The sequence below is a fragment of the Bombina bombina genome, chromosome 6 (genome assembly GCF_027579735.1).
Source record: "Bombina bombina isolate aBomBom1 chromosome 6, aBomBom1.pri, whole genome shotgun sequence".
NCBI lineage: Eukaryota > Metazoa > Chordata > Amphibia > Anura > Bombinatoridae > Bombina > Bombina bombina.
Genome location: NC_069504.1, coordinates 1040737524 through 1040765350, shown reverse-complemented (window position 1 = coordinate 1040765350; position 27827 = coordinate 1040737524). Strand labels below are relative to the sequence as shown.

General features: G+C 40.0%; 1 long non-coding RNA gene across 1 annotated transcript in view; it reads right to left on the bottom strand.

Annotated features, from left to right (window-relative positions):
* LOC128664106 (uncharacterized) overlaps positions 1–27827 on the bottom strand; it is an 80466-nt gene that overhangs the window by 12831 nt on the left and 39808 nt on the right. Inside the window, exons 3-4 of the long non-coding RNA XR_008402921.1 lie at positions 27157–27253; positions 14853–14889 (exon numbers count right to left, since the gene is read on the bottom strand). This is a non-coding gene — a long non-coding RNA (uncharacterized LOC128664106). The remainder of the gene's footprint in view (positions 1–14852; positions 14890–27156; positions 27254–27827) is intronic.

Below are 27827 nucleotides of genomic sequence, written 5' to 3'. Positions count from 1 at the left end.
CGCAAAGGTGTTAAAATCTTAGGATCATACAATTCTCTCTTTAACATGAATGTGCAGCAGCTCTTTTCTAGAGCTTGAATTCCCCTGAAACTCTCCAAATCTGTTACCCGTATTGAACACAACCTGCTCCTCGTACATCACTCTGCAGTGAAACTTTCTGTAGCAGTTTTATTGCAAATTTGGCCCTCCAACCTATTACAATCATAAGCTAACCTGCCTGTCAGAAGATAAGTAAATCCTCATAACCAACCTTTTTCTTTGGTGGCAGCTCACCACAAATGGAGAGGGAGCTTTATTCTGAGCGTTCTTTCTGTACTGTGGTGGGTAGACCGCACTGATGGAGGATCTCAAACACATGTCTGTTTCTCTACAGCAGAATCTAGTTATTGCTCAGCAAAAGGAAGTTTATCAGTCTCTAGTTTGAGAACGCACTCTCCTGCTTCTAGATTGGTGTCCAAACAGTTCATGCCACAGAGAAAAATTCTGAGCCTGAATTCTTTCATAAACAGTTCTGTTCCGGTAAACAGTCACTCTATCCCCTGTCTCACTCACTGTTCCTTCCCCGGGTATCAACCACTCGTGGGGACCTGTTAAAGGATTTGCATGTGTTTTACTAATCAGGCTACTGAAGGGGAACAGTGTTTTTGTTCCTGTGTGAAAAAGTTCCCCTTCAGTACAATAGGCGCACTGCACATGCGCTAAAGCCGGTTACGAGGAAGATTACAAAAATTACAGGGATCACAAGAAGATCATGATGTCACTGATGATGAAAAAGGGTCAGAGCCAGATGGACATTTTTAAATGGCAGCAGCGCCAAAAGTAAGTGCTTTTACTTGAAAACGGAATAACTGTAAAAACTGGGCTACATTTGTAAAAAGCGATCTATGGAAGAAACTTTATAGATATAACTTAAAACTATTTTTGGGTTGACTGTCCCTTTAAGCAGTCTCTAGCGGCTCATACAAAAGTTCACATTAGACATCCATATTGCGCAATGGAGAGGATCTGAACGGCTCACAGCCTCTCCTTCTTTGCGCAATATGGATGGATCATGGGTGGATGGATCACTACAGCATTAACTTTGGTATAGTGGCGGAGTTGGCGGCGGGGGGTGGGGATTATCCTTGGCTAGACTGCATGCCTCACCTGCCTCTTATGACTGCATGGACCATTTCTAGATGTGCCTTCCAAGCTCTTCTGATGAAGCACAAAGCAGCAGGCAACTTTGAGTAATGTAGACAGTAGTCAGCCAAGGAAACAGTGCAGCAGATGAAAGACACCTCTTGTTTACATCCCTTTGTAATCATAAGATGTCCAGCAGTGCCATCAGCTTAAAATTGTCAGAAACCAGTGGGACCCTGGTACACCCATGTACTGTCTGGAGAAATATGGTCAAAAGTGGTCTTCATGGAAGATTTGTGGCCAAAAAGACGATAAAACCAATGTGGAATCAAGGCTTAGTTACAAAACTATTCACAAAACACAGGTAATGGGGTGCAGAAAAATGGCAGCAGGTGCTCTGGACTACAGTCAAAATTTGAAATATTTGGCTGTAACAGAAGGCAGTTTTTTTGCCAAAGGGCTTGAGAGCGCTGCAAGAATAAGTGTCTGCAGGCAACAGTGAAGCAGGTTGGAAATTGCTTGCAAATCTTGGGCTGCATTTCTGCCAATGGAGTTGTGGATTTGGTCAGAATTAATGGGCTCCTCAATGTTGAGAAGTACAGGCAGATACTTATCCATCATACAATACCATCAGGGAGGCATATGATTGGCCCCTAATGTATTCTGCAGCATGATAACAACTCCAAACATACAGCCAAAGTCATTAACGAACTATCTTCAGGGTAAAGAAGTACAAGGGGTCCTAGAAGTGATGCTATTGTCCCCATAGAGTCCTGATCTCAACGTCGAGTCTGAGATTATACATGAAGAGACAGAAGCAACTGAGGCTGCTTAAATCAACAGAAGAAAATGTGGTTAGTTCTCAAAGATGTTTGGAACAACCTACCTGCTGTGTTCCTTACAAAACTGTGTGCAAATGTACCTAGAAGACCTTATACTGATTTGAAGGCAAAGGGGGTAGAGATGTCGCGAATAGTTTGGCGACGAATAGTTCCCGGCGAACATATTTTGTTCGCGTTCGCCGTGGTGGGCGAACATATGCGATGTTCGGTCCGCCCCCTATTCATCATCATTGAGTAAACTTTGACCCTGTACCTCACAGTCAGCAGACACATTCCAGCCAATCAGCAGCAGACCCTCCCTCCCAGACCCTCCCACCTCCTGGACAGCATCCATTTTAGATTCATTCGGAAGCTGCATTCTTAGTGAGAGGAGGGACAGTGTAGCTGCTGCTGATTTAATAGGGAAATCGATAGCTAGGCTAGTGTATTCAGTGTCCACTACAGTCCTGAAGGACTCATCTGATTTCTGCTGTAAGGACAGCACCCCAAAAAGCCTTTTTTAGGGCTAGAACATCAGTCTGCTTTTTTTTTTTTTTTCCTGTGTAATCTAATTGCAGTTGCCTGCCTGCCTGCCAGAGTGTGTGTCAGGCTCACAGCGTATACTGTGCCCACTTGCCCAGTGCCACCACTCATATCTGGTGTAACAGTAGTGTACATTTAAAAAAAAACAACACTTTTTTGACTGTGAAATAATAGCAGTCAGTTTCCTTCACACGTGTGCGTTTCAGGGCCTGCCAGGGCACAGTGTCACACCAGTGCAACTCATATCTGGTGTAACAGTAGTGTACATTAACCCCTTAATGACCACAGCACTTTTCCATTTTCTGTCCGTTTGGGACCAAGGCTATTTTTACATTTTTGAGGTATTTGTGTTTAGCTGTAATTTTCCTCTTACTCATTTACTGTACCCACACATATTATATACCGTTTTTCTCGCCATTAAATCTAAAGATACCATTATTTTCATCATATCTTATAATTTACTATAAAAAATTTTATAAAATATGAGGAAAAAATGGAAAAAACACTTTTTTTTAACTTTGACCCCAAAATCTGTTACACATCTACAACCACCAAAAAAAAACCATGCTAAATAGTTTCTAAATTTTGTCCTGAGTTCAGAAATACCCAATATTTGCATGTTATCCCTTTATGGATTAAAACCAGACTCTGCATCAACTATGTAATTTTCCATGGGAGTTTTGCCATGGATCCCCCTCCGGCATGCCACAGTCCAGGTGTTAGTCCCCTTGAAACAACTTTTCCATCACTATTGTGGCCAGAAAGAGTCCCTGTGGGTTTTAAAATTCGCCTGCCTATTGAAGTCTATGGCGGTTCGCCCGGTTCGCCCGTTCGCGAACATTTGCGGAAGTTCGCGTTCGCCGTTCGCAAACGGAAAATTTTATGTTCGCGACATCACTAAAAGGGTGGTCACACCAAATATTGATTTGATTTAGATTTTCTTCTGTTCACTCAATTTGCATTTTGTTAATTGATACAAATAAAATATAAATAGACACACATAAATATACACATTTGAGTCCTGAGACATTGTCATATACCATATCCCTTTTTATTACTGTTAAAACATGTATTGCAATACAAAAACTAAATTTTAAAATTGATAATAATTAGCACCTGTTTGGTATAATTGCTTACTCATCCTTTCTATATACCTACAAAATCCCCGAATTTGTGAAAATGTACCTACAAGAATTGATGCTGATTTGAAGGAAAAGGATGGTCACACCAAATATTGATTTGATAATAATTTCTCTTCTGTTCACTCACTTTGCATTTTGTTAATGGATAAAATATTAATTTTTCTATTTCTTTTACAAAGATACGACGAGTCCACGGATTTCATCCTTACTTGTGGGATTTATCCTCCAGCTAACAGGAAGTGGCAAAGAGCACCACAGCAGAGCTGTATATATAGCTCCTCCCTTTCCTCCACCTTCAGTCATTCTCTTTGCCTGTGTTAGTGATAGGAAGAGGTAAAGTGTTTAGTTTAGATTCTTCAATCAAGAATTTTTTGTTTTAAATGGTGCCGATGTGTACTGTTTTCTTACAGAGCAGCTTCAAGTAGCCTTTTAGACTGTGGGAACTGGTGGATTTTTGTCTCCACTATGCCTCCCAGAAGGGTGCTGCATTTCTGTACAAAGTCTTAGAAACACTTAACTAAGACTTTATTCTACTTCACAGGACCTCAGGAGGATATGAAAAGGCACCTCTTGACATTGTGAAGACTCAGCATAAAGGTAAGACGGTTCTTTTATTCTGGGGAAAGAAGACATAATCAGATGGACTGTATTTTACTTCTGCTGGGGAATGGTATGTAAATACAGCAATGACAGAACCAGACATTCTAGAAATGTTGATCTAGAAGTGCTGGTATACATATGCAAAATATCATAAGATCTAGTGCTCTGCATAAAATTTATTAGAGGAGAGTCTGGGGAATTTTGTGTATGGGCTTGCTGGACATTCAGGCGTGTTTGCCTTTGAAGTGCCAGGGACTCTTGTGTTGGGGCTATATGTTGAGACACTCTGTAAAAGGTACATAGGAAAACCGGAGAGACAAGTTTGTATATTGTTTTGTTTACTCTGGAGTGCATATGAGTTATTTTTACTCCGGTTAATGGCAGAGGTTGCCGGGTTCAGGATGCACGTTATTTCACATCCACGAGGGGCGGAGCTAGTCTTTGCACGTTTTCACAGCGCAGTCAGTTTGTGTAGCGTAATCGTCTACTGCCTATAGCCTTCTCTTCCGAATACGTATGTGACAATTTTCTGTTCCGGTCTCAGCTGCAGGTAGGAGTCGCAGCAGAGCTGTGGCAGGGGTGACAAGGTTTTTGGAAAATAAAAATCGTAAAGACATTTTTATTTTTTATAAGGGTCTTAATAGCCTATGCCTTATTATTGTGGATACCAAATCATAGATACTCGGTGTTGAGGGAAGGTTTATCTCTAAGAAACTTTTCCTGTGCAATATTAGATATTAGAATCGTTTTTAAAAAAAAAAAAAAAAAAAAGGGGGGTTTTATAGTACTTTGAGTCTTAAAGATACAGTACTCAATACTTTATTCTGATGGATGACCCTAGTACATGCCTCATGTGTTTACATGTCATTGTGGAACCCCCTGTTACACTTTGTCCCTTATGTATATCTAGGGCATTACAGTGTAAGGATCAAATTTTTGTATCTGACGATACTAATGATTGTACTCAGGATGATGAGGTTCAGGGTACTTCTCAACTTGTACAATAAGAGAGAGTTTAGAGTACTGGCACTAGTTTAGTGTATACAGGAATATATGGAACTAGTAAATGTTCCGGTGCTTACCCACCTAAAATATAACAGTTAAGAGAGAAAGAGGTAAGAGAACCTCAAGGAAAGCAGGTGGTTTAAACTAGCACTCATTCCTGTCTAACATAATTAAAATTAAAAAATAACTTTTAATAAGTATAATTAATACCGGCCTAAATACCTAGTGTACCAAATATTAAAAACTAAGTCACAAATGTCCTCCTGTTTCCTGGCCGATAGCAGCTCCCTCGGCTTCAGGTGACAGGGACAAATGGACTCTAAATTTAAAAGCAACAATCACCAAGGTGCAAATGAATGCACAAAATATTTAGCAGCAAACTAGTTTCGGCTGTGCTATCAGCCTTTCTCAATGCTATGGACAAACCGAGGCCCGGGTGCCACCCCTTTATATAGCACTAACTTTAACCTATCAACCAATCAATGTTTCATGTGAGGATACTCCTACTTATGGTCCAATCCCTGTGTGTTTCGGTATTGTGACGTGCACAAACAATAGCCCAACAAATATTCACATGTTAGAAAAATTGCAAATGCATTCCAATATGTTATATGTAATTCGATTTGATTTGATTTTACGTTTTCCCCGTTGTATGTTATCAATCGATGCACTTGGGATACGTGTTTGTGTATTTGTCCACATGTGGTTTGGATCGCTTATAACAATTAAAGCATATGCAACTTGTAAAGTGTGCGTCCAGTTCCCTCCGTGCAATACAATTAGGATAAGGCGGCAGTGTTTTCTCTTGCTTTTCTCAATGTGACTATGTAATTGAGAACAGCACGTAAAAGAGCCATTTTCATTGGTCCACAATGAATCCAATCACACAACTGTTTCTCCGTGTAAAAACAAAGCAATATCGCATAGGAACATTACTGTATAATAGAGCAGACAAACCCTTTTTCCTGTCATTAACCACCCTGTCACCAAACATTAGGGACATTGATGCTAGTATAACCCCTGTGCAAGTAACGCTAATGTCAGGGGCAGTACAGATCTATTCTAGTGTAACTCGTGGTTAGGGAATTTGCATTGATTCGATTTCCACTAGCGTCCTAAATATCCCATACTTAGAGTACTTTGTTTGTCATACATATGGGAAGTAAATTGCCTTCCAATTCATGTATTACATGTATTCGTATTATATTCTGATATTATTTCCTGATTAAAAAATAATAATAATATATATAAAGGACGTTTAAAGACGTATGTTAGTTTAGAATGACAGAACATCTTAGTAACATTCGCAATGCACAGAGAGATTCAGAAAAGGGCAAAAAAATAACGAGTGTGGCTAAACATTTTCTACAATGTCACTCAGGCAAAACTGCCTCTTTTAAATGTTGGGGTCTGGAACAAATCAAACCTGGAATTAGAGGGGGTAACTGTGAAAATACCCTACTTCAAAAGGAAACAGGTTGGATTTTCAGACTAAACTCAACTATACCCAATGGAATGAACGAGGCCAATAACTATTGGGTATTTCTTTAAAAACCATTCTGACTGAATGTTGATAACAATTCATGAGACAAGTATTTTCCATCAATCTATTTTATTATATTTTATTAGATCACCGTATTCTTCTATCACAAAAACCACTATTTATGTATTATATTTACTGAATTATACCGAACTAAATTCTGACTAACAACCTCCTCTCTAATATCCTATACTACCCACAAGTCCAATCTGGATTTAATTAGAAATAGGGAATTCATATGAGAGAGGTAGTGGGATTTTCAGAAAATAGGTATTCACTAAATATATAATATCATACTAGTTCTGTGTAATAACTAACAAATTTGAAGGTGTATATTGGCCGCCCATAGCACTTCCCATACTTTTAACCTATTCCTCCCCATATCCTAATAACTTTATATGCAATTTACATACTCTGTGTTAATTATAGAGAAAAATGTATAGTATACGAATAACATTAGCCTAATATTCCTTAATACTAATATGTGTTTTCACACTAAGAAAGTATGATGCTATTACAGGCTATGTGATGTTAGAAACACTGTACACTTTATGTGCTTTGCTATATTCAATATTAGAAGTTTCATATATATATATATACACTCCTATATTCACATCTGAGAAACCTCTCATAACTGTGATACTAAAATTAATTACAAGCATTAGAAGAGCATATAGATCAGCATTATTTGCGGAGAATCAATTTGGAACCCACATAGATTGTCACCCTATGGTAGTGATCCAACCATCATTATCAGAGGAAGACAATACATAAGAATAGTGGAAAATGTCACTTGAACACGGACCACTCACTGCAGTAAGGGATTTTGGATTTCAAGGAACACTTTTTTGACTAAACTAACATACGTCTTTAAACGTCCTTTATATATATTATTATTATTTTTTAATCAGGAAATAATATCAGAATATAATACGAATACATGTAATACATGAATTGGAAGGCAATTTACTTCCCATATGTATGACAAACAAAGTACTCTAAGTGTGGGATATTTAGGACGCTAGTGGAAATCGAATCAATGCAAATTCCCTAACCACGAGTTACACTAGAATAGATCTGTACTGCCCCTGACATTAGCGTTACTTGCACAGGGGTTATACTAGCATCAATGTCCCTAATGTTTGGTAACAGGGTGGTTAATGACAGGAAAAAGGGTTTGTCTGCTCTATTATACAGTAATGTTCCTATGCGATATTGCTTTGTTTTTACACGGATAAACAGTTGTGTGATTGGATGACACAAAATAAGGATATGTCCTTGTGGACCAATGAAAATGGCTCTTTTACGTGCTGTTCTCAATTACATAGTCACATTGAGAAAAACAAGAGAAAACACTGCCGCCTTATCCTAATTGTATTGCACGGAGGGAACTGGACGCACACTTTACAAGTTACATATGCTTTAATTGTTATAAGCGATCCAAACCACATGTGGACAAATACACAAACACGTATCCCAAGTGCATCGATTGATAACATACAACGGGGAAAACGTAAAATCAAATCAAATCGAATTACATATAACATATTGGAATGCATTTGCAATTTTTCTAACATGTGAATATTTGTTGGGCTATTGTTTGTGCACGTCACAATACCGAAACACACAGGGATTGGACCATAAGTAGGAGTATCCTCACATGAAACATTGATTGGTTGATAGGTTAAAGTTAGTGCTATATAAAGGGGTGGCACCCGGGCCTCGGTTTGTCCATAGCATTGAGAAAGGCTGATAGCACAGCCGAAACTAGTTTGCTGCTAAATATTTTGTGCATTCATTTGCACCTTGGTGATTGTTGCTTTTAAATTTAGAGTCCATTTGTCCCTGTCACCTGAAGCCGAGGGAGCTGCTATCGGCCAGGAAACAGGGGGACTTAGTTTTTAATATTTGGTACACTAGGTATTTAGGCCGGTATTAATTATACTTATTAAAAGTTATTTTTTAATTTTAATTATGTTAGACAGGAATGAGTGCTAGTTTAAACCACCTGCTTTCCTTGAGGTTCTCTTACCTCTTTCTCTCTTAACTTCTCAACTTGTGTCTCAGCCCATAACGCCCACACAAACAACGCCATGTTCTTCATCAGTGTCTGCATCATTCACTCTACAGGATATGGCTACAGTAATGTCCTCTACCCTTACAGAGGTGTTATCTAAGTTGCCTGTACTACAGGGTAAGCGTAATAGAATAGAAACCCAGGTAGTCCATGCAAATTCTGATGCCTTGATGGCGATCTCTGATCTTCCCTCCCAGGACTCTGAAAGAGGAAGTAGTGAGGTTTTATCAGAAGGAGAACTGTCTGACTCAGGTAGTGCATTACCCAAGACAGATTTGGACGTGCTGTCTTTCAGATTTAAGCTTGAACACCTTCGCCTGTTGTTGCGAGAGGTTTTGTTAACCCTGGATGACTGTGACTCTATTGTTGTCCATCCAGAGAAATTGTGTAAGATGGACAGATATTTGGAGGTCCCTACTTATGCTGATGTTTTTCCGATTCCTAAAAGAATATCGGAAATTATTAACAAGGAATGGGAAAGGCCAGGTATTCCGTTCTCTCCTTCCCCTATATTTAAGAAGATGTATCCTTTACCTGACACTGTTAGGGATGTTTGGCAAACAAAGGTGGAGGGGGCTATTTCTACTCTAGCTAAACGTACGACTATTCCTATTGAAGACAGTTGTGCTTTCAAGGACCCTATGGACAAGAAATTGGAGGGTCTCCTGAAGAAGTTATTTGTTCATCAAGGGTTTCTATTTCAACCAACGGCCTGTATTCTGCCAGTCACAACTGCGGCTGCCTTTTGATTTGATGCCCTACAAGAGTAGATTGAGACTCCTATGGATGAGATATTGGATAGAATTAACGCCCTTAAGCTGGCCAATTCCTTTCTTATGGATGCCGCCTTTCAAATTGCCAAATTGGCGGCCAAGAATGCAGGTTTAGCCATTGTGGCATGCACAGCCTTATGGTTAAAGTCCTGGTCTGCGGATGTATCTTCTAAATCCAAACTCTTAGCTATCCCTTTCAAAGGAAAGACTCTATTTGGGTCGGAATTGAAAGAAATCATTTCTGACATTACAGGAGGTAAGGGTCATCTCCTCCCTCAGGATAAGATGCCCAAACAGAGGAGACAGAGTAATTTTCGTTCCTTTCGGAATTTCAAAGGAGTCCCTTCTTCCTCTTCCACTAAACCAGAAGGAAATTTTGCTCAGGCCAAGCCCGTCTGGAGACCCAATCAGGCTTGGAACAAGGGTAAACAACCAAAGAAGCATGAAGGGGTGGCCCCCGATCCGGGACTGGATCTAGTAGAGGGCAGACTTTCTCTCTTTTCTCAGGCTTGGGCAAGAGATATTCAGGACCCCCGGGCACTGGAAATTGTTACCCACGGGTATCAACTGGAATTCAAAAGTTTTCTTCCAAGGGGGAGATTTCTTCTTTCACGATTGTCTGTAGACCAAATAGAAAGAGAGGCGTTCTTACGTTGTGTAAAAGACCTCTATACCATGGGAGTAATTCGTCCCAATCAAAGACTGGAACAGGGGCAGGGGTTTTACTCAAATCTTTTTGTGGTTCCGAAAAAAAGAGGGAATGTTCAGACCCATTTTAGATCTCAAGAGTCTAAACAAGTTTCTCAGAGTCCCATCTTTCAAGATGGAGACCATTCAAACAATTTTGCCAATGATCCAGGAGGGTCAATATATGACTACCGTGGACTTGAAGGATGCATACCTTCATATTCCTATCCACAAGGATCATCATCAGTACCTAAGGCTTGCCTTCCTGGACAAACATTTTCAGTTCGTGGCTCTTCCCTTCGGGTTGGCCACAGCACCCAGAATCTTCACGAAGGTTCTAGGGTCCCTTCTGGTGGTTCTCAGGCCGCGGGGCATAGCAGTGGCACCTTATCTGGACGATATTCTGATTCAGGCGTCAACTTATCATCTAATAAAATCTCATACAGACACTGTGTTGTCCTTTCTGAGAACTCACGGGTGGAAGGTGAATCTAGAAAAGAGTTCACTAATTCCACAGACAAAGGTCCCCTTCTTGGGAACTCTGATATTCTATATCCATGAAGATTTTTCTGACGAAGGTCAGAAAGTCAAAGATTCTAAATACATGCCGAGCCCTTCAGTCCAATCCTCGGCCATCAGTGGCTCAGTGCATGGAGGTAATTGGATTGATGGTGGCGGCAATGGACATAATTCCGTTTGCTCGATTTCATCTCAGACCACTGCAACTGTGCATGCTCAGACAGTGGAATGGGGATTATGCAAATTTATCTCCTTTGATAAATCTGGACCAGGAGACCAGAGACTCTCTTCTTTGGTGGTTGTCGCCGGATCATCTGTCCCAAGGGACGTGTTTCAGCCGACCCTCGTAGGTGATAGTGACAATGGACGCCAGTCTTCTAGGCTGGGGTGCAGTCTGGAATTCCCTGAAGGCTCAGGATGTATGGACTCGGGTGGAGACTCTACTTCCAATCAATATCCTGGAATTGAGAGCAATATTCAATGCGCTTCAGGCGTGGCCTCAGTTGGCTTCGGACATATTCATCCGATTCCAGTCGGACAACATCACGACTGTGGCTTACATCAATCATCAGGGAGGAACGAGGAGTTCCTTAGCGATGACAGAAGTATCCAAGATAATTTGATGGGTGGAGGCCCACTCTTGTTATCTGTCAGCAATCTACATCCCAGGAGTGGACAACTGGGAAGTGGACTTTTTAAGCCGACAGACTTTTCATCTGGGGGAGTGGGAACTCCATCCGGAGGTATTTGCCTTTCTGATTCTCCGATGGGGCAGCCCGGAATTGGATCTGATGGCGTCTCGACAGAATGCCAAGATACGGATCCAGGTTGAGGGATCCCCAGGCCGAACTGATAGATGCCTTGGCAGTGCCTTGGTCGTTCAACCTAGCTTATGTGTTTCCACCATTTCCTCTCCTTCCCCGGGTGATTGCTCGGATCAAGCAGGAGAGAGCTTCAGTAATTCTAATTGCGCCTGCGTGGCCACGCAGGTCTTGGTATGCAGATCTAGTGAACATGTCCTCTCTGCCTCCGTGGAAACTTCCACTGAGACAGGACCTTCTCATTCAAGGTCCTTTCCAACATCCAAATCTAATTTCTCTGCAGCTGACTGCTTGGAGATTGAACGCTTGATTTTTTCTAAGCGGGTGTTCTCTGATGTGGTCATTGATACTCTGATTCAGGCACGTAAGCCTGTTACTAGAAAGATTTACCATAAGATATGGCGTAAATATCTTTATTGGTGCAAATCCAAGAACTACTCATGGAATAGAGTTAGAATTCCCAGGATTCTGTCTTTTCTCCAAGAAGGATTGGAGAAAGGGTTATCAGCAAGTTCCTTAAAGGGACAGATCTCTGTTTTGTCAATTTTACTTCACAAACATTTGGCAGATGTTCCAGACGTTCAGTCTTTTTGTCAGGCTTTGACCAGGATCAAGCCTGTGTTTAGACCTATTGCTCCACCCTTGAGTTTGAATTTAGTTTTTAATGTTATTCAAGGGGTTCCGTTTGAACCCATGCATTCCATAGATATTAAGTTGTTATCTTGGAAAGTTTTGTTTTGATTGCTATTTCTTCTGCTCGTAGAGTTTCTGAGCTTTCGGCGTTGCAATGTGACTCACCTTATCTTATTTTCCATTCTGATAAGGTGGTTTTACGTACCAATCCTGGTTTCCTTCCTAAGGTTGATTCTAACAAGAATATTAATCAGGAAATTGTTGTTCCTTCATTATGTCCTAACCCTTCTTCTAAGAAGGAGTGTAAGTTGCATAACTTGGATGTTGTCCGTGCCCTGAAGTTTTACTTGCAGGCGACTAAAGACTTCCGTCAATCTTCTTCTTTATTCATTGTTTTTTCTGGAAAGCGTAGGGGTCAGAATGCTACGGCTACCTCTCTTTCTTTGTGGCTGAAAAGTATCATTTGTCTGGCGTATGAGACTGCTGGACAGCAGCCTCCTGAAAGAATTACGGCTCATTCTACTAGGGCTGTGGCTTCCTCATGGGCATTTAAAAACAATGCTTCTGTTGAACAGATTTGCAAGGCTGCAACTTGGTCGTCTCTTCACACTTTTTCCAAATTTGATACTTTTGCTTCTTCTGAGGCTGTTTTTGGGAGAAAGATTCTTCAAGCAGTGGTGCCTTCTGTTTAGGTTCCTGTCTTGTCCCACCCTTTCATTCGTGTCCTATAGCTTTGGTAATGTATCCCACAAGTAAGGATGAAATCTGTGGACTCGTCGTATCTTTGTAAAAGAAAAGGAAATTTATGCTTACCTGATAAATTTATTTCTTTTACGATACGACGAGTCCACAACCCTCCCTGTTTTCTACAACAGGTTTTTATTTTTTGGTAAACTTCAGTCACCTCTGCACCTTTGGCTTTTCCTTTCTCTTCCTAACTTCGGTCGAATGACTGGAGGTGGAGGGAAGGGAGGAGCTATATATACAGCTCTGCTGTGGTGCTCTTTGCCTCTTCCTGTTAGCAGGAGGATAAATCCCACAAGTAAGGATGAAATCCGTGGACTCGTCGTATCGTAAAAGAAATACATTTATCAGGTAAGCATAAATTTCCTTTTTTAAAAGCATTCTTACTTTAAAAGTTACAGGCAGGTGTGACAAAAATTCTGTAAACAGTAGTGTTTGTGTATTTGTAGGTTATATATATATATATATATATATATATATATATATATATATATAATATATATATAATATATATATATATATATATATATATATATATATATATATATATATATTTATATATATAAATATATATAGTATTGAGGAAGGAAAAGCACTCCTGGTAAAAGAAATAAAGACCAATGTTGCCTGCTGTGCCCAGGGTGCGCATCAAAATACGATACACTTTCAAAGAATAGAAGGTACTCACTGGGTCTTATTAAAAAGAATTACTCCGTTAATTTGTACAAATTAAAGGAGTAATTGTTTTTAATAAGACCCAGTAAGTGCCTTCTATTCTTTGAAAGTTTATATATATAGTTTAGATTTTGGTGACGAGCGTTAGCCTAAATCAGTTTTCAGTGCGCCCCCATAGAAGTATATTATGTGAGGGATTTAGCGCACCCCTGTTATTAGAATTTCAGATGTTTGCCTTTTACTCTAACACTGACATATTACTTTGAACTTAGTATGAGTGCAAATGTAAAAAAGGCCATTTTGATTTAACTTTAGCAGTGCTAATATTTTTTCATTCCACTTGTAATATAGGCCTAAATGTTTATAGGGACATAAAAACACATTTTCTATCATGGTTCAGATGGAGCATATCATTTTAAATAATTTTCCAATTTATTTCTATCATATGATTTACTAAATTCATTGTGTATCCTTTGAAGGAACAACAATGCATGACTAGAAGCTAGCTGAACACATCAAGTGAGCCAATGATAAGAGATATATTGTTGTAGCCACCTGCTCCTAAGCCTACCTAGGTATACGTTTTAATAAAAGCAAAGCAAATTAGACAATATAAGTAAATTGGAAAGCTGTTTTAAATAGCATACTCCAAAAAGTTGCATTTTGAGTTTACTGCCCCTTTAATTATGTGCAATAAAACAGCTTTGCAGTTCAGTTTCATATTTTATTCTGCCTGCTTTTCCTGTAATTTAACTCTGAAAGTTGTTTGTTTTAACTGACTCAGAGAGACTTAACAGCATCCTGCAGGATTATGAAGTATGAACCTAAACCATTATACACAGTGATTGTCTGATCAGTGCAGGAGATATACATATAAAAAAATAAAATAAACATGCATGATGATCTTCAAGAAGTATGTCCCTGTACTGCACATTATTTTAAAAAATGACAGTTTCAAATTATTTTAAAACATTTAAAGTTAATGGGTTTTATGCTCTGTTTAATAGCTAATATATACTAATTGTTTTTATATTTATAGCTATTCTAGCAATGCATTATTATTGTATAAATGCTAATAATATTAGTAATAAGCATTCTGTATAAGAACTCAACATTAAAAAAGATTTACATGATGAACAGCTGAAATTACCTGGGTGTTTTATTCTTCCTGGTTCCTTTGTATTTACCTAGAAATTTAACAAGATTTAAATATAAATAAGCTTCCAGTGTTAACAAAAAACATTCAGTTGTACAAATATATGAAAAGCAAACAACATAATAATCTCAATATTTCTAAACATTTTTATAACTGAGTTATAGGAAAGATATTGGTTTCACTACTATTTAGCATAATACATACAGCTTTTTACATTGTTGGTGCCGTAGTTACAACATAATTAGCTGAAAATTGTTTCTGTTTATTTTATTTTTTTCTATTTAATGCTATTGAGTTTTCTATTTTTTGTCAGAGGAAAAAAATACCATAAAAGATGACCATATTTACTTTCATGATTATGTGACATCCTCGTAGACTAAAGCTATTTTCAGTGTCACAGTTGCTTCTATGACAAGAGACATCTAACACTGAAAATATTAAAATTATTGTTTGATATAAAATTTTCACTGATATTCTAGGTGTCATACTCAGAGTAATAGTAGTAAAATTAACAAAAGGTAGCTGGCAGAGGTGGTTAAGACCATAGATACAGGAACACAACAGTAAATTGTATAGAGCAGCTGCCAGATGGGCTACAAGACCAGGTCTAATAGGGTATGTGTATGGTGTTACAAGGCAAGCTTTGTGATCTCAGATCTGATGTTAATATGCAACTGAAAGGTCTGCAGGACTAAGGATCTTATTAGAGGCTTGATGAGGAAACGTTGTTCCTAGAGGGGCTATGGGATCAGCTGTCTGATCTAATATGGGCATGAGGCTAACAGAGGGGTGCCAGGGCTGTGATGTGAGGTGTGATGTGGCTGTATGAGACTACTGGACAGTATTACAGAGCTATGAGGTTTTATATGGCTAGGGGCTTGATATGAAGCTTGATATGAGTATGTGTCTGACAGAGCAGCAGTATTATAAGGTGTAAGATCTGAGGTTTTATAAGGCTAGGGGCTTGATATGAAGCTTGATATGAGTATGTGTCTGACAGAGCAGCAGTATGATAAGGTGTAAGATCTGAGGTTTTATAAGGCTAGGGGCTTGATATGAAGCTTGATATGAGTATGTGTCTGACAGAGCAGCAGTATTATAAGGTGTAAGATCTGAGGTTTTATAAGGCTAGGGGCTTGATATGAAGCTTGATATGAGTATGTGTCTGACAGAGCAGCAGTATGATAAGGTGTAAGATCTGAGGTTTTATAAGGCTAGGGGCTTGATATGAAGCTTGATATGAGCATGTGTCTGACAGAGCAGCAGTATTATAAGGTGTAAGATCTGAGGTTTTATAAGGCTAGGGGCTTGATATGAAGCTTGATATGAGTATGTGTCTGACAGAGCAGCAGTATTATAAGGTGTAAGATCTGAGGTTTTATAGGGCTAGGGGCTTGATATGAAGCTTGATATGAGCATGTGTCTGACAGAGCAGCAGTATTATAAGGTGTAAGATCTGAGGTTTTATAAGGCTAGGGGCTTGATATGAAGCTTGATATGGGAATGTGTCTGACAGAGCAGCAGTATTATAAGGGGTAAGATCTGAGGTTTTATGAGGCTAGGGGCTTGATCTGAAGCTTGATATGAGTATGTGTCTGACAGAGCAGCAGTATGATAAGGTGTAAGATCTGAGGTTTTATAAGGCTAGGGGCTTGATCTGAAGCTTGATATGGGTATGTGTCTGACAGAGCAGCAGTATGATAAGGTGTAAGATCTGAGGTTTTATAGGGCTAGGGGTTTGATATGAGTATGTGTCTGACAGAGCAGCAGTATGATAAGGTGTAAGATCTGAGGTTTTATAGGGCTAGGGGCTTGATATGAAGCTTGATATGGGTATGTGTCTGACAGAGCAGCAGTATTATAAGGTGTAAGATCTGAGGTTTTATAAGGCTAGGGGCTTGATATGAAGCTTGATATGAGTATGTGTCTGACAGAGCAGCAGTATTATAAGGTGTAAGATCTGAGGTTTTATAGTGCTAGGGGCTTGATATGAAGCTTGATATGAGTATGTGTCTGACAGAGCAGCAGTATTATAAGGTGTAAGATCTGAGGTTTTATAAGGCTAGGGGCTTGATCTGAAGCTTGATATGAGTATGTGTCTGACAGAGCAGCAGTATGATAAGGTGTAAGATCTGAGGTTTTATAAGGCTAGGGGCTTGATATGAAGCTTGATATGGGAATGTGTCTGACAGAGCAGCAGTATTATAAGGGGTAAGATCTGAGGTTTTCTAAGGCTAGGGGCTTGATCTGAAGCTTGATATGAGTATGTGTCTGACAGAGCAGCAGTATGATAAGGTGTAAGATCTGAGGTTTTATAAGGCTAGGGGCTTGATCTGAAGCTTGATATGAGTATGTGTCTGACAGAGCAGCAGTATTATAAGGTTTCTGAGCTGAGGTTTTATAAGGCTAGGGGCTTGATATGAAGCTTGATATGGGTATGTGTCTGACAGAGCAGCAGTATTATAAGGTGTAAGATCTGAGGTTTTATAGGGCTAGGGGTTTGATATGAGTATGTGTCTGACAGAGCAGCAGTATGACAAGATGTAAGATCTGAGGTTTTATAAGGCTAGGGGCTTGATATGAGTATGTGTCTGACAGAGCAGCAGTATGATAAGGTGTAAGATCTGAGGTTTTATAGGGCTAGGGGTTTGATATGAGTATGTGTCTGACAGAGCAGCAGTATGATAAGGTGTAAGATCTGAGGTTTTATAAGGCTAGGGGCTTGATATAAAGCTTGATATGAGTATGTGTCTGACAGAGCAGCAGTATTATAAGGTTTCTGAGCTGAGGTTTTATAGGGCTAGGGGCTTGATATGAAGCTTGATATGAGTATGTGTCTGACAGAGCAGCAGTATTATAAGGTGTAAGATCTGAGGTTTTATAAGGCTAGGGGCTTGATATGAAGCTTGATATGGGTATGTGTCTGACAGAGCAGCAGTATTATAAGGGGTAAGATCTGAGGTTTTATAAGGCTAGGGGCTTGATCTGAAGCTTGACATGAGTATGTGTCTGACAGAGCAGCAGTATGATAAGGTGTAAGATCTGAGGTTTTATAAGGCTAGGGGCTTGATCTGAAGCTTGATATGAGTATGTGTCTGACAGAGCAGCAGTATGATAAGGTGTAAGATCTGAGGTTTTATAGGGCTAGGGGTTTGATATGAGTATGTGTCTGACAGAGCAGCAGTATGATAAGGTGTAAGATCTGAGGTTTTATAAGGCTAGGGGCTTGATATGAGTATGTGTCTGACAGAGCAGCAGTATGATACGGGTTTGATATGAGTATGTGTCTGACAGAGCAGCAGTATGATAAGGTGTAAGATCTGAGGTTTTATAAGGCTAGGGGCTTGATCTGAAGCTTGATATGAGTATGTGTCTGACAGAGCAGCAGTATGATAAGGTGTAAGATCTGAGGTTTTATAAGGCTAGGGGCTTGATATGAAGCTTGATATGGGTATGTGTCTGACAGAGCAGCAGTATGATACGGGTTTGATATGAGTATGTGTCTGACAGAGCAGCAGTATGATAAGGTGTAAGATCTGAGGTTTTATAAGGCTAGGGGCTTGATCTGTAGCTTGATATGAGTATGTGTCTGCAGAGCAGCAGTATGATAAGGTGTAAGATCTGAGGTTTTATAAGGCTAGGGGCTTGATATGAGTATGTGTCTGACAGAGCAGCAGTATGATAAGGTGTAAGATCTGAGGTTTTATAGGGCTAGGGGCTTGATATGAAGCTTGATATGAGTATGTGTCTGACAGAGCAGCAGTATTATAAGGTGTAAGATCTGAGGTTTTATAGGGCTAGGGGCTTGATATAAAGCTTGATATGGGTATGTGTCTGACAGAGCAGCAGCCTTATAAGGTGTAAGATTTGAGGTTTTATAAGGCTAGGGGCTTGATATGAAGCTTGATATGGGTATGTGTCTGACAGAGCAGCAGTATTATACGGTTTAAGATCTGAGGTTTTATAGGGCTAGGGGCTTGATATAAAGCTTGATATGAGTATGTGTCTGACAGAGCAGCAGTATGATAAGGTGTAAGATCTGAGGTTTTATAGGGCTAGGGGCTTGATCTGAAGCTTGATATGAGTATGTGTCTGGCAGAGCAGCAGTATGATAAGGTGTAAGATCTGAGGTTTTATAAGGCTAGGGGCTTGATATGAAGCTTGATATGGGTATGTGTCTGACAGAGCAGCAGTATGATAAGGTGTAAGATCTGAGGTTTTATAGGGCTAGGTACTTGATCTGAAGCTTGATATGGGTATGTGTCTGACAGAGCAGCAGTATGATAAGGTATCTGAGCTGAGGTATTATAAGGCTAGGGGCTTGATATGAAGCTTGATATGAGCATGTGTCTGACATAGCAGCAGTATTATAAGGTGTAAGATCTGAGGTTTTATAGGGCTAGGGGCTTGATATGAAGCTTGATATGGGTATGTGTCTGACAGAGCAGCAGTATTATAAGGTGTAAGATCTGAGGTTTTATAGGGCTAGGGGCTTGATATAAAGCTTGATATGAGTATGTGTCTGACAGAGCAGCAGTATGATAAGGTGTAAGATCTGAGGTTTTATAGGGCTAGGGGCTTGATATGAAGCTTGATATGGGTATGTGTCTGACAGAGCAGCAGTATTATAAGGTTTCTGAGCTGAGGTTTTATAGGGCTAGGGGCTTGATATGAAGCTTGATATGGGTATGTGTCTGACAGAGCAGCAGTATGATAAGGTATCTGAGCTGAGGTATTATAAGGCTAGGGGCTTGATATGAAGCTTGATATGAGCATGTGTCTGACAGAGCAGCAGTATTATAAGGTGTAAGATCTGAGGTTTTATAGGGCTAGGGGCTTGATATGAAGCTTGATATGGGTATGTGTCTGACAGAGCAGCAGTATTATAAGGTGTAAGATCTGAGGTTTTATAGGGCTAGGGGCTTGATATAAAGCTTGATATGAGTATGTGTCTGACAGAGCAGCAGTATGATAAGGTGTAAGATCTGAGGTTTTATAGGGCTAGGGGCTTGATATGAAGCTTGATATGAGTATGTGTCTGATAGAGCAGCAGTATTATAAGGTATCTGAGCTGAGGTTTTATAAGGCTAGGGGCTTTATATGAAGCTTGATATGGGTATGTGTCTGACAGAGCAACAGCAGAACCAGGGGTCTGATGTGAGGTTTTATAGGGCTAGGGGCTTGATATGAAGCTTGATATGAGTATGTGTCTGACAGAGCAGCAGTATGATAAGGTGTAAGATCTGAGGTTTTATAGGGCTAGGGGCTTGATATGAGTATGTGTCTGACAGAGCAGCAGTATTATAAGGTGTAAGATCTGAGGTTTTATAGGGCTAGGGGCTTGATATGAAGCTTGATATGAGTATGTGTCTGACAGAGCAGCAGTATTATAAGGTGTAAGATCTGAGGTTTTATAAGGCTAGGGGCTTGATATGAAGCTTGATATGAGTATGTGTCTGACAGAGCAGCAGTATTATAAGGTTTCTGAGCTGAGGTTTTATAGGGCTAGGGGCTTGATATGAAGCTTGATAAGGGTATGTGTCTGACAGAGCAGCAGTATGATAAGGTGTAAGATCTGAGGTTTTATAGGGCTAGGGGCTTGATATGAAGCTTGATATGGGTATGTGTCTGACAGAGCAGCAGTATAATAAGGTGTAAGATCTGAGGTTTTATAGGGCTAGGGGCTTGATATGAAGCTTGATATGAGTATGTGTCTGACAGAGCAGCAGTATTATAAGGTGTAAGATCTGAGGTTTTATAAGGCTAGGGGCTTGATATGAAGCTTGATATGGGTATGTGTCTGACAGAGCAGCAGTATTATAAGGTGTAAGATCTGAGGTTTTATAGGGCTAGAGGCTTGATCTGAAGCTTGATATGAGGATGTGTCTGACAGAGCAGCAGTATTATAAGGTATCTGTGCTGAGGTTTTATAGGGCTAGAGGCTTGATATGAAGCTTGATATGAGTATGTGTCTGACAGAGCAGCAGTATTATAAGGTGTAAGATCTGAGGTTTTATAAGGCTAGGGGCTTGATCTGAAGCTTGATATGAGTATGTGTCTGACAGAGCAGCAGTATGATAAGGTGTAAGATCTGAGGTTTTATAGGGCTAGGGGCTTGATATGAAGCTTGATATGAGTATGTGTCTGACAGAGCAGCAGTATGATAAGGTGTAAGATCTGAGGTTTTATAAGGCTAGGGGCTTGATCTGAAGCTTGATATGAGTATGTGTCTGACAGAGCAGCAGTATTATAAGGTTTCTGAGCTGAGGTTTTATAGGGCTAGGGGCTTGATCTGAAGCTTGATATGAGTATGTGTCTGACAGAGCAGCAGTATTATAAGGTGTAAGATCTGAGGTTTTATAAGGCTAGGGGCTTGATATGAGTATGTGTCTGACAGAGCAGCAGTATTATAAGGTGTAAGATCTGAGGTTTTATAGGGCTAGGGGCTTGATATGAAGCTTGATATGGGTATGTGTCTGACAGAGCAGCAGTATGATAAGGTGTAAGATCTGAGGTTTTATAGTGCTAGGGGCTTGATATGAAGCTTGATATTAGTATGTGTCTGACAGAGCAGCAGTATTATAAGGTGTAAGATCTGAGGTTTTATAGGGCTAGGGGCTTGATATGAAGCTTGATATGAGTATGTGTCTGACAGAGCAGCAGTATTATAAGGTGTAAGATCTGAGGTTTTATAAGGCTAGGGGCTTGATATGAAGCTTGATATGAGTATGTGTCTGACAGAGCAGCAGTATTATAAGGTGTAAGATCTGAGGTTTTATAAGGCTAGGGGCTTGATATGAGTACGTGTCTGACAGAGCAGCAGTATGATAAGGTGTAAGATCTGAGGTTTTATAAGGCTAGGGGCTTGATATGAAGCTTGATATGGGTATGTGTCTGACAGAGCAGCAGTATTATAAGGTGTAAGATCTGAGGTTTTATAGGGCTAGAGGCTTGATCTGAAGCTTGATATGAGTATGTGTCTGACAGAGCAGCAGTATTATAAGGTATCTTTGCTGAGGTTTTATAAGGCTAGGGGCTTGATCTGAAGCTTGATATGAGTATGTGTCTGACAGAGCAGCAGTATTATAAGGTGTAAGTTTTGAGGTTTTATAAGGCTAGGGGCTTGATATGAAGCTTGATATGAGTATGTGTCTGACAGAGCAGCAGTATTATAAGGTGTAAGATCTGATGTTTTATAAGGCTAGGGGCTTGATATGAGTATGTGTCTGACAGAGCAGCAGTATGATAAGGTGTAAGATCTGAGGTTTTATAGGGCTAGGGGCTTGATATGAAGCTTGATATGAGTATGTGTCTGACAGAGCAGCAGTATTATAAGGTGTAAGATCTGAGGTTTTATAGGGCTAGGGGCTTGATATGAAGCTTGATATGGGTATGTGTCTGACAGAGCAGCAGTATTATAAGGTGTAAGATCTGAGGTTTTATAAGGCTAGGGGCTTGATATGAAGCTTGATATGATTATGTGTCTGACAGAGCAGCAGTATTATAAGGTATCTGAGCTGAGGTATTATAAGGCTAGGGGCTTGATGTGAAGGTTGATATGAGTATGTGTCTGACAGAGCAGCAGTATGATAAGGTGTAAGATCTGAGGTTTTATAGGGCTAGGGGCTTGATATGAAGCTTGATATGAGTATGTGTCTGACAGAGCAGCAGTATTATAAGGTGTAAGATCTGAGGTTTTATAGGGCTAGGGGCTTGATATAAAGCTTGATATGGGTATGTGTCTGACAGAGCAGCAGTATTATAAGGTGTAAGATCTGAGGTTTTATAAGGCTAGGGGCTTGATATGAGTATGTGTCTGACAGAGCAGCAGTATGATAAGGTGTAAGATCTGAGGTTTTATAGGGCTAGGGGCTTGATCTGAAGCTTGATATGAGTATGTGTCTGACAGAGCAGCAGTATTATAAGGTGTAAGATCTGAGGTTTTATAGGGCTAGAGGCTTGATCTGAAGCTTGATATGAGTATGTGTCTGACAGAGCAGCAGTATGATAAGGTGTAAGATCTGAGGTTTTATAAGGCTAGGGGCTTGATATGAAGCTTGATATGAGTATGTGTCTGACAGAGCAGCAGTATTATAAGGTGTAAGATCTGAGGTTTTATAGGGCTAGGGGCTTGATCTGAAGCTTGATATGAGTATGTGTCGGACAGAGCAGCAGTATTATAAGGTATCTGAGCTGAGGTATTATAAGGCTAGGGGCTTGATATGAAGCTTGATATGAGTATGTGTCTGACAGAGCAGCAGTATGATAAGGTGTAAGATCTGAGGTTTTATAAGGCTAGGGGCTTGATATGAAGCTTGATATGAGTATGTGTCTGACAGAGCAGCAGTATGATAAGGTGTCTGAGCTGAGGTTTTATAGGGCTAGGGGCTTGATCTGAAGCTTGATATGAGTATGTGTCTGACAGAGCAGCAGTATTATAAGGTGTAAGATCTGAGGTTTTATAAGGCTAGGGGCTTGATATGAGTATGTGTCTGACAGAGCAGCAGTTTGATAAGGTGTAAGATCTGAGGTTTTATAGGGCTAGGGGCTTGATCTGAAGCTTGATATGAGTATGTGTCTGACAGAGCAGCAGTATTATAAGGTGTAAGTTCTGAGGTTTTATAGGGCTAGGGGCTTGATATGAAGCTTGATATGGGTATTTGTCTGACAGAGCAGCAGTATGATAAGGTGTAAGATCTGAGGTTTTATAGGGCTAGGGGCTTGATATGAAGCTTGATATGAGTATGTGTCTGATAGAGCAGCAGTATTATAAGGTATCTGAGCTGAGGTTTTATAAGGCTAGGGGCTTTATATGAAGCTTGATAAGGGTATGTGTCTGACAGAGCAGCAGTATTATAAGGTGTAAGATCTGAGGTTTTATAAGGCTAGGGGCTTGATATGAAGCTTGATATGGGTATGTGTCTGACAGAGCAGCAGTATTATAAGGTGTAAGATCTGAGGTTTTATAGGGCTAGAGGCTTGATCTGAAGCTTGATATGAGGATGTGTCTGACAGAGCAGCAGTATTATAAGGTATCTGTGCTGAGGTTTTATAAGGCTAGGGGCTTGATATGAAGCTTGATATGAGTATGTGTCTGATAGAGCAGCAGTATTATAAGGTATCTGAGCTGAGGTTTTATAAGGCTAGGGGCTTTATATGAAGCTTGATATGGGTATGTGTCTGACAGAGCAACAGCAGAACCAGGGGTCTGATGTGAGGTTTTATAGGGCTAGGGGCTTGATATGAAGCTTGATATGAGTATGTGTCTGACAGAGCAGCAGTATGATAAGGTGTAAGATCTGAGGTTTTATAGGGCTAGGGGCTTGATATGAGTATGTGTCTGACAGAGCAGCAGTATTATAAGGTGTAAGATCTGAGGTTTTATAGGGCTAGGGGCTTGATATGAAGCTTGATATGAGTATGTGTCTGACAGAGCAGCAGTATTATAAGGTGTAAGATCTGTGGTTTTATAAGGCTAGGGGCTTGATCTGAAGCTTGATATGAGTATGTGTCTTACAGAGCAGCAGTATGATAAGGTGTAAGATCTGAGGTTTTATAAGGCTAGGGGCTTGATCTGAAGCTTGATATGAGTATGTGTCTGACAGAGTAGCAGTATTATAAGGTATCTGTGCTGAGGTTTTATAAGGCTAGGGGCTTGATCTGAAGCTTGATATGAGTATGTGTCTGACAGAGCAGCAGTATTATAAGGTGTAAGTTTTGAGGTTTTATAAGGCTAGGGGCTTGATATGAAGCTTGATATGAGTATGTGTCTGACAGAGCAGCAGTATTATAAGGTGTAAGATCTGAGGTTTTATAAGGCTAGGGGCTTGATCTGAAGCTTGATATGAGTATGTGTCTGACAGAGCAGCAGTATGATAAGGTGTAAGATCTGAGGTTTTATAGGGCTAGGGGCTTGATATGAGTATGTGTCTGACAGAGCAGCAGTATGATAAGGTGTAAGATCTGAGGTTTTATAAGGCTAGGGGCTTGATCTGAAGCTTGATATGAGTATGTGTCTGACAGAGCAGCAGTATTATAAGGTTTCTGAGCTGAGGTTTTATAGGGCTAGGGGCTTGATATGAAGCTTGATAAGGGTATGTGTCTGACAGAGCAGCAGTATGATAAGGTGTAAGATCTGAGGTTTTATAGGGCTAGGGGCTTGATCTGAAGCTTGATATGAGTATGTGTCTGACAGAGCAGCAGTATTATAAGGTGTAAGATCTGAGGTTTTATAGGGCTAGGGGCTTGATATGAAGCTTGATATGGGTATGTGTCTGACAGAGCAGCAGTATGATAAGGTGTAAGATCTGAGGTTTTATAGTGCTAGGGGCTTGATATGAAGCTTGATATGAGTATGTGTCTGACAGAGCAGCAGTATTATAAGGTGTAAGATCTGAGGTTTTATAGGGCTAGGGGCTTGATATGAAGCTTGATATGAGTATGTGTCTGACAGAGCAGCAGTATTATAAGGTGTAAGATCTGAGGTTTTATAAGGCTAGGGGCTTGATATGAAGCTTGATATGAGTATGTGTCTGACAGAGCAGCAGTATGATAAGGTGTAAGATCTGAGGTTTTATAAGGCTAGGGGCTTGATATGAAGCTTGATATGGGTATGTGTCTGACAGAGCAGCAGTATTATAAGTTGTAAGATCTGAGGTTTTATAGGGCTAGAGGCTTGATCTGAAGCTTGATATGAGTATGTGTCTGACAGAGCAGCAGTATTATAAGGTATCTTTGCTGAGGTTTTATAAGGCTAGGGGCTTGATCTGAAGCTTGATATGAGTATGTGTCTGACAGAGCAGCAGTATTATAAGGTGTAAGTTTTGAGGTTTTATAAGGCTAGGGGCTTGATATGAAGCTTGATATGAGTATGTGTCTGACAGAGCAGCAGTATTATAAGGTGTAAGATCTGAGGTTTTATAAGGCTAGGGGCTTGATATGAGTATGTGTCTGACAGAGCAGCAGTATTATAAGGTGTAAGATCTGAGGTTTTATAGGGCTAGGGGCTTGATATGAAGCTTGATATGGGTATGTGTCTGACAGAGCAGCAGTATTATAAGGTGTAAGATCTGAGGTTTTATAAGGCTAGGGGCTTGATATGAAGCTTGATATGATTATGTGTCTGACAGAGCAGCAGTATTATAAGGTATCTGAGCTGAGGTATTATAAGGCTAGGGGCTTGATATGAAGCTTGATATGAGTATGTGTCTGACAGAGCAGCAGTATGATAAGGTGTAAGATCTGAGGTTTTATAGGGCTAGGGGCTTGATATGAAGCTTGATATGAGTATGTGTCTGACAGAGCAGCAGTTTTATAAGGTGTAAGATCTGAGGTTTTATAGGGCTAGGGGCTTGATATAAAGCTTGATATGGGTATGTGTCTGACAGAGCAGCAGTATTATAAGGTGTAAGATCTGAGGTTTTATAAGGCTAGGGGCTTGATATGAGTATGTGTCTGACAGAGCAGCAGTATTATAAGGTGTACGATCTGAGGTTTTATAGGGCTAGGGGCTTGATATGAAGCTTGATATGAGTATGTGTCTGACAGAGCAGCAATATGATAAGGTGTAAGATCTGAGGTTTTATAAGGCTAGGGGCTTGATATGAGTATGTGTCTGACAGAGCAGCAGTATGATAAGGTGTAAGATCTGAGGTTTTATAGGGCTAGGGGCTTGATCTGAAGCTTGATATGAGTATGTGTCTGACAGAGCAGCAGTATTATAAGGTGTAAGATCTGAGGTTTTATAGGGCTAGAGGCTTGATCTGAAGCTTGATATGAGTATGTGTCTGACAGAGCAGCAGTATGATAAGGTGTAAGATCTGAGGTTTTATAAGGCTAGGGGCTTGATATGAAGCTTGATATGAGTATGTGTCTGACAGAGCAGCAGTATGATAAGGTGTCTGAGCTGAGGTTTTATAGGGCTAGGGGCTTGATCTGAAGCTTGATATGAGTATGTGTCTGACAGAGCAGCAGTATGATAAGGTGTAAGATCTGAGGTTTTATAGGGCTAGGGGCTTGATATGAAGCTTGATATGAGTATGTGTCTGACAGAGCAGCAGCAGAACCAGGGGTCTGATGTGAGGTTTTATAGGGCTAGGGATTAGATATGAGGTTTGATGGCTGACAGAGGAACTGCAGGGCCAGGGGGCCAATCTAAGGTCTATTATAGATATGTGGCTAACAAAGGGATTGCAGGGCAATTTCTTATCTGACATAGCAGTGAGAAGTGTATTTCTAGTTACTAATGTGTTTCTTTATTTAAAATAAACATTCTTTATGCAATTTAAATGATACTTACGTCTGTACACAATGATCAGCAGGGAAAGAAGCAGCAAGAAGATCAGGACAACTGCTGTAATAATATGAGTTACCATAGATACATCTGTTGACTCCACCTACATTGAAACAGAAGGTAAAGAACAGACTCAGTAGATGAATGTACAAAGATACGATGGAGAGGGACAAAAGTCTTCTATTTTATGTACACAGAAATAAGCAATTAACCAAACTTCCTAAAAATAAAATAAGATTGAGTCTGTTTGGCTTAGCTGAAATTGGCTGTACTGGACTAAATTATAATCATAATAAAATTATAATGGAGCTGCTATTACAAAATATAGCACAAGCAGATTTTATTAGCGCCATTTTTTTTTTAAATTCAGCACATTATTTGTGTCAGTAAAACCTAGCGTTTCCTTACTATTGGTCTTAAAGGATTTTCTGACCCTAGCCACAGTAAGCACTAGCTCATCAAATGAGCAACATGGTGACAAAGTGCCAACTACTGACTCCACATACACAAGGACCACACCCTGTACAAATGAGATCTTTAAAGCATTACATTGTAATGTACCCTCTTAATAGACTTGTGCAGCCACAAATATCTCATTTTGGAGGAATCATTCATAATGAATATCCATTTGCTGCAGTATTCAGTTTTTGTTTAGTTTGAAAGGAAATTAATACTGA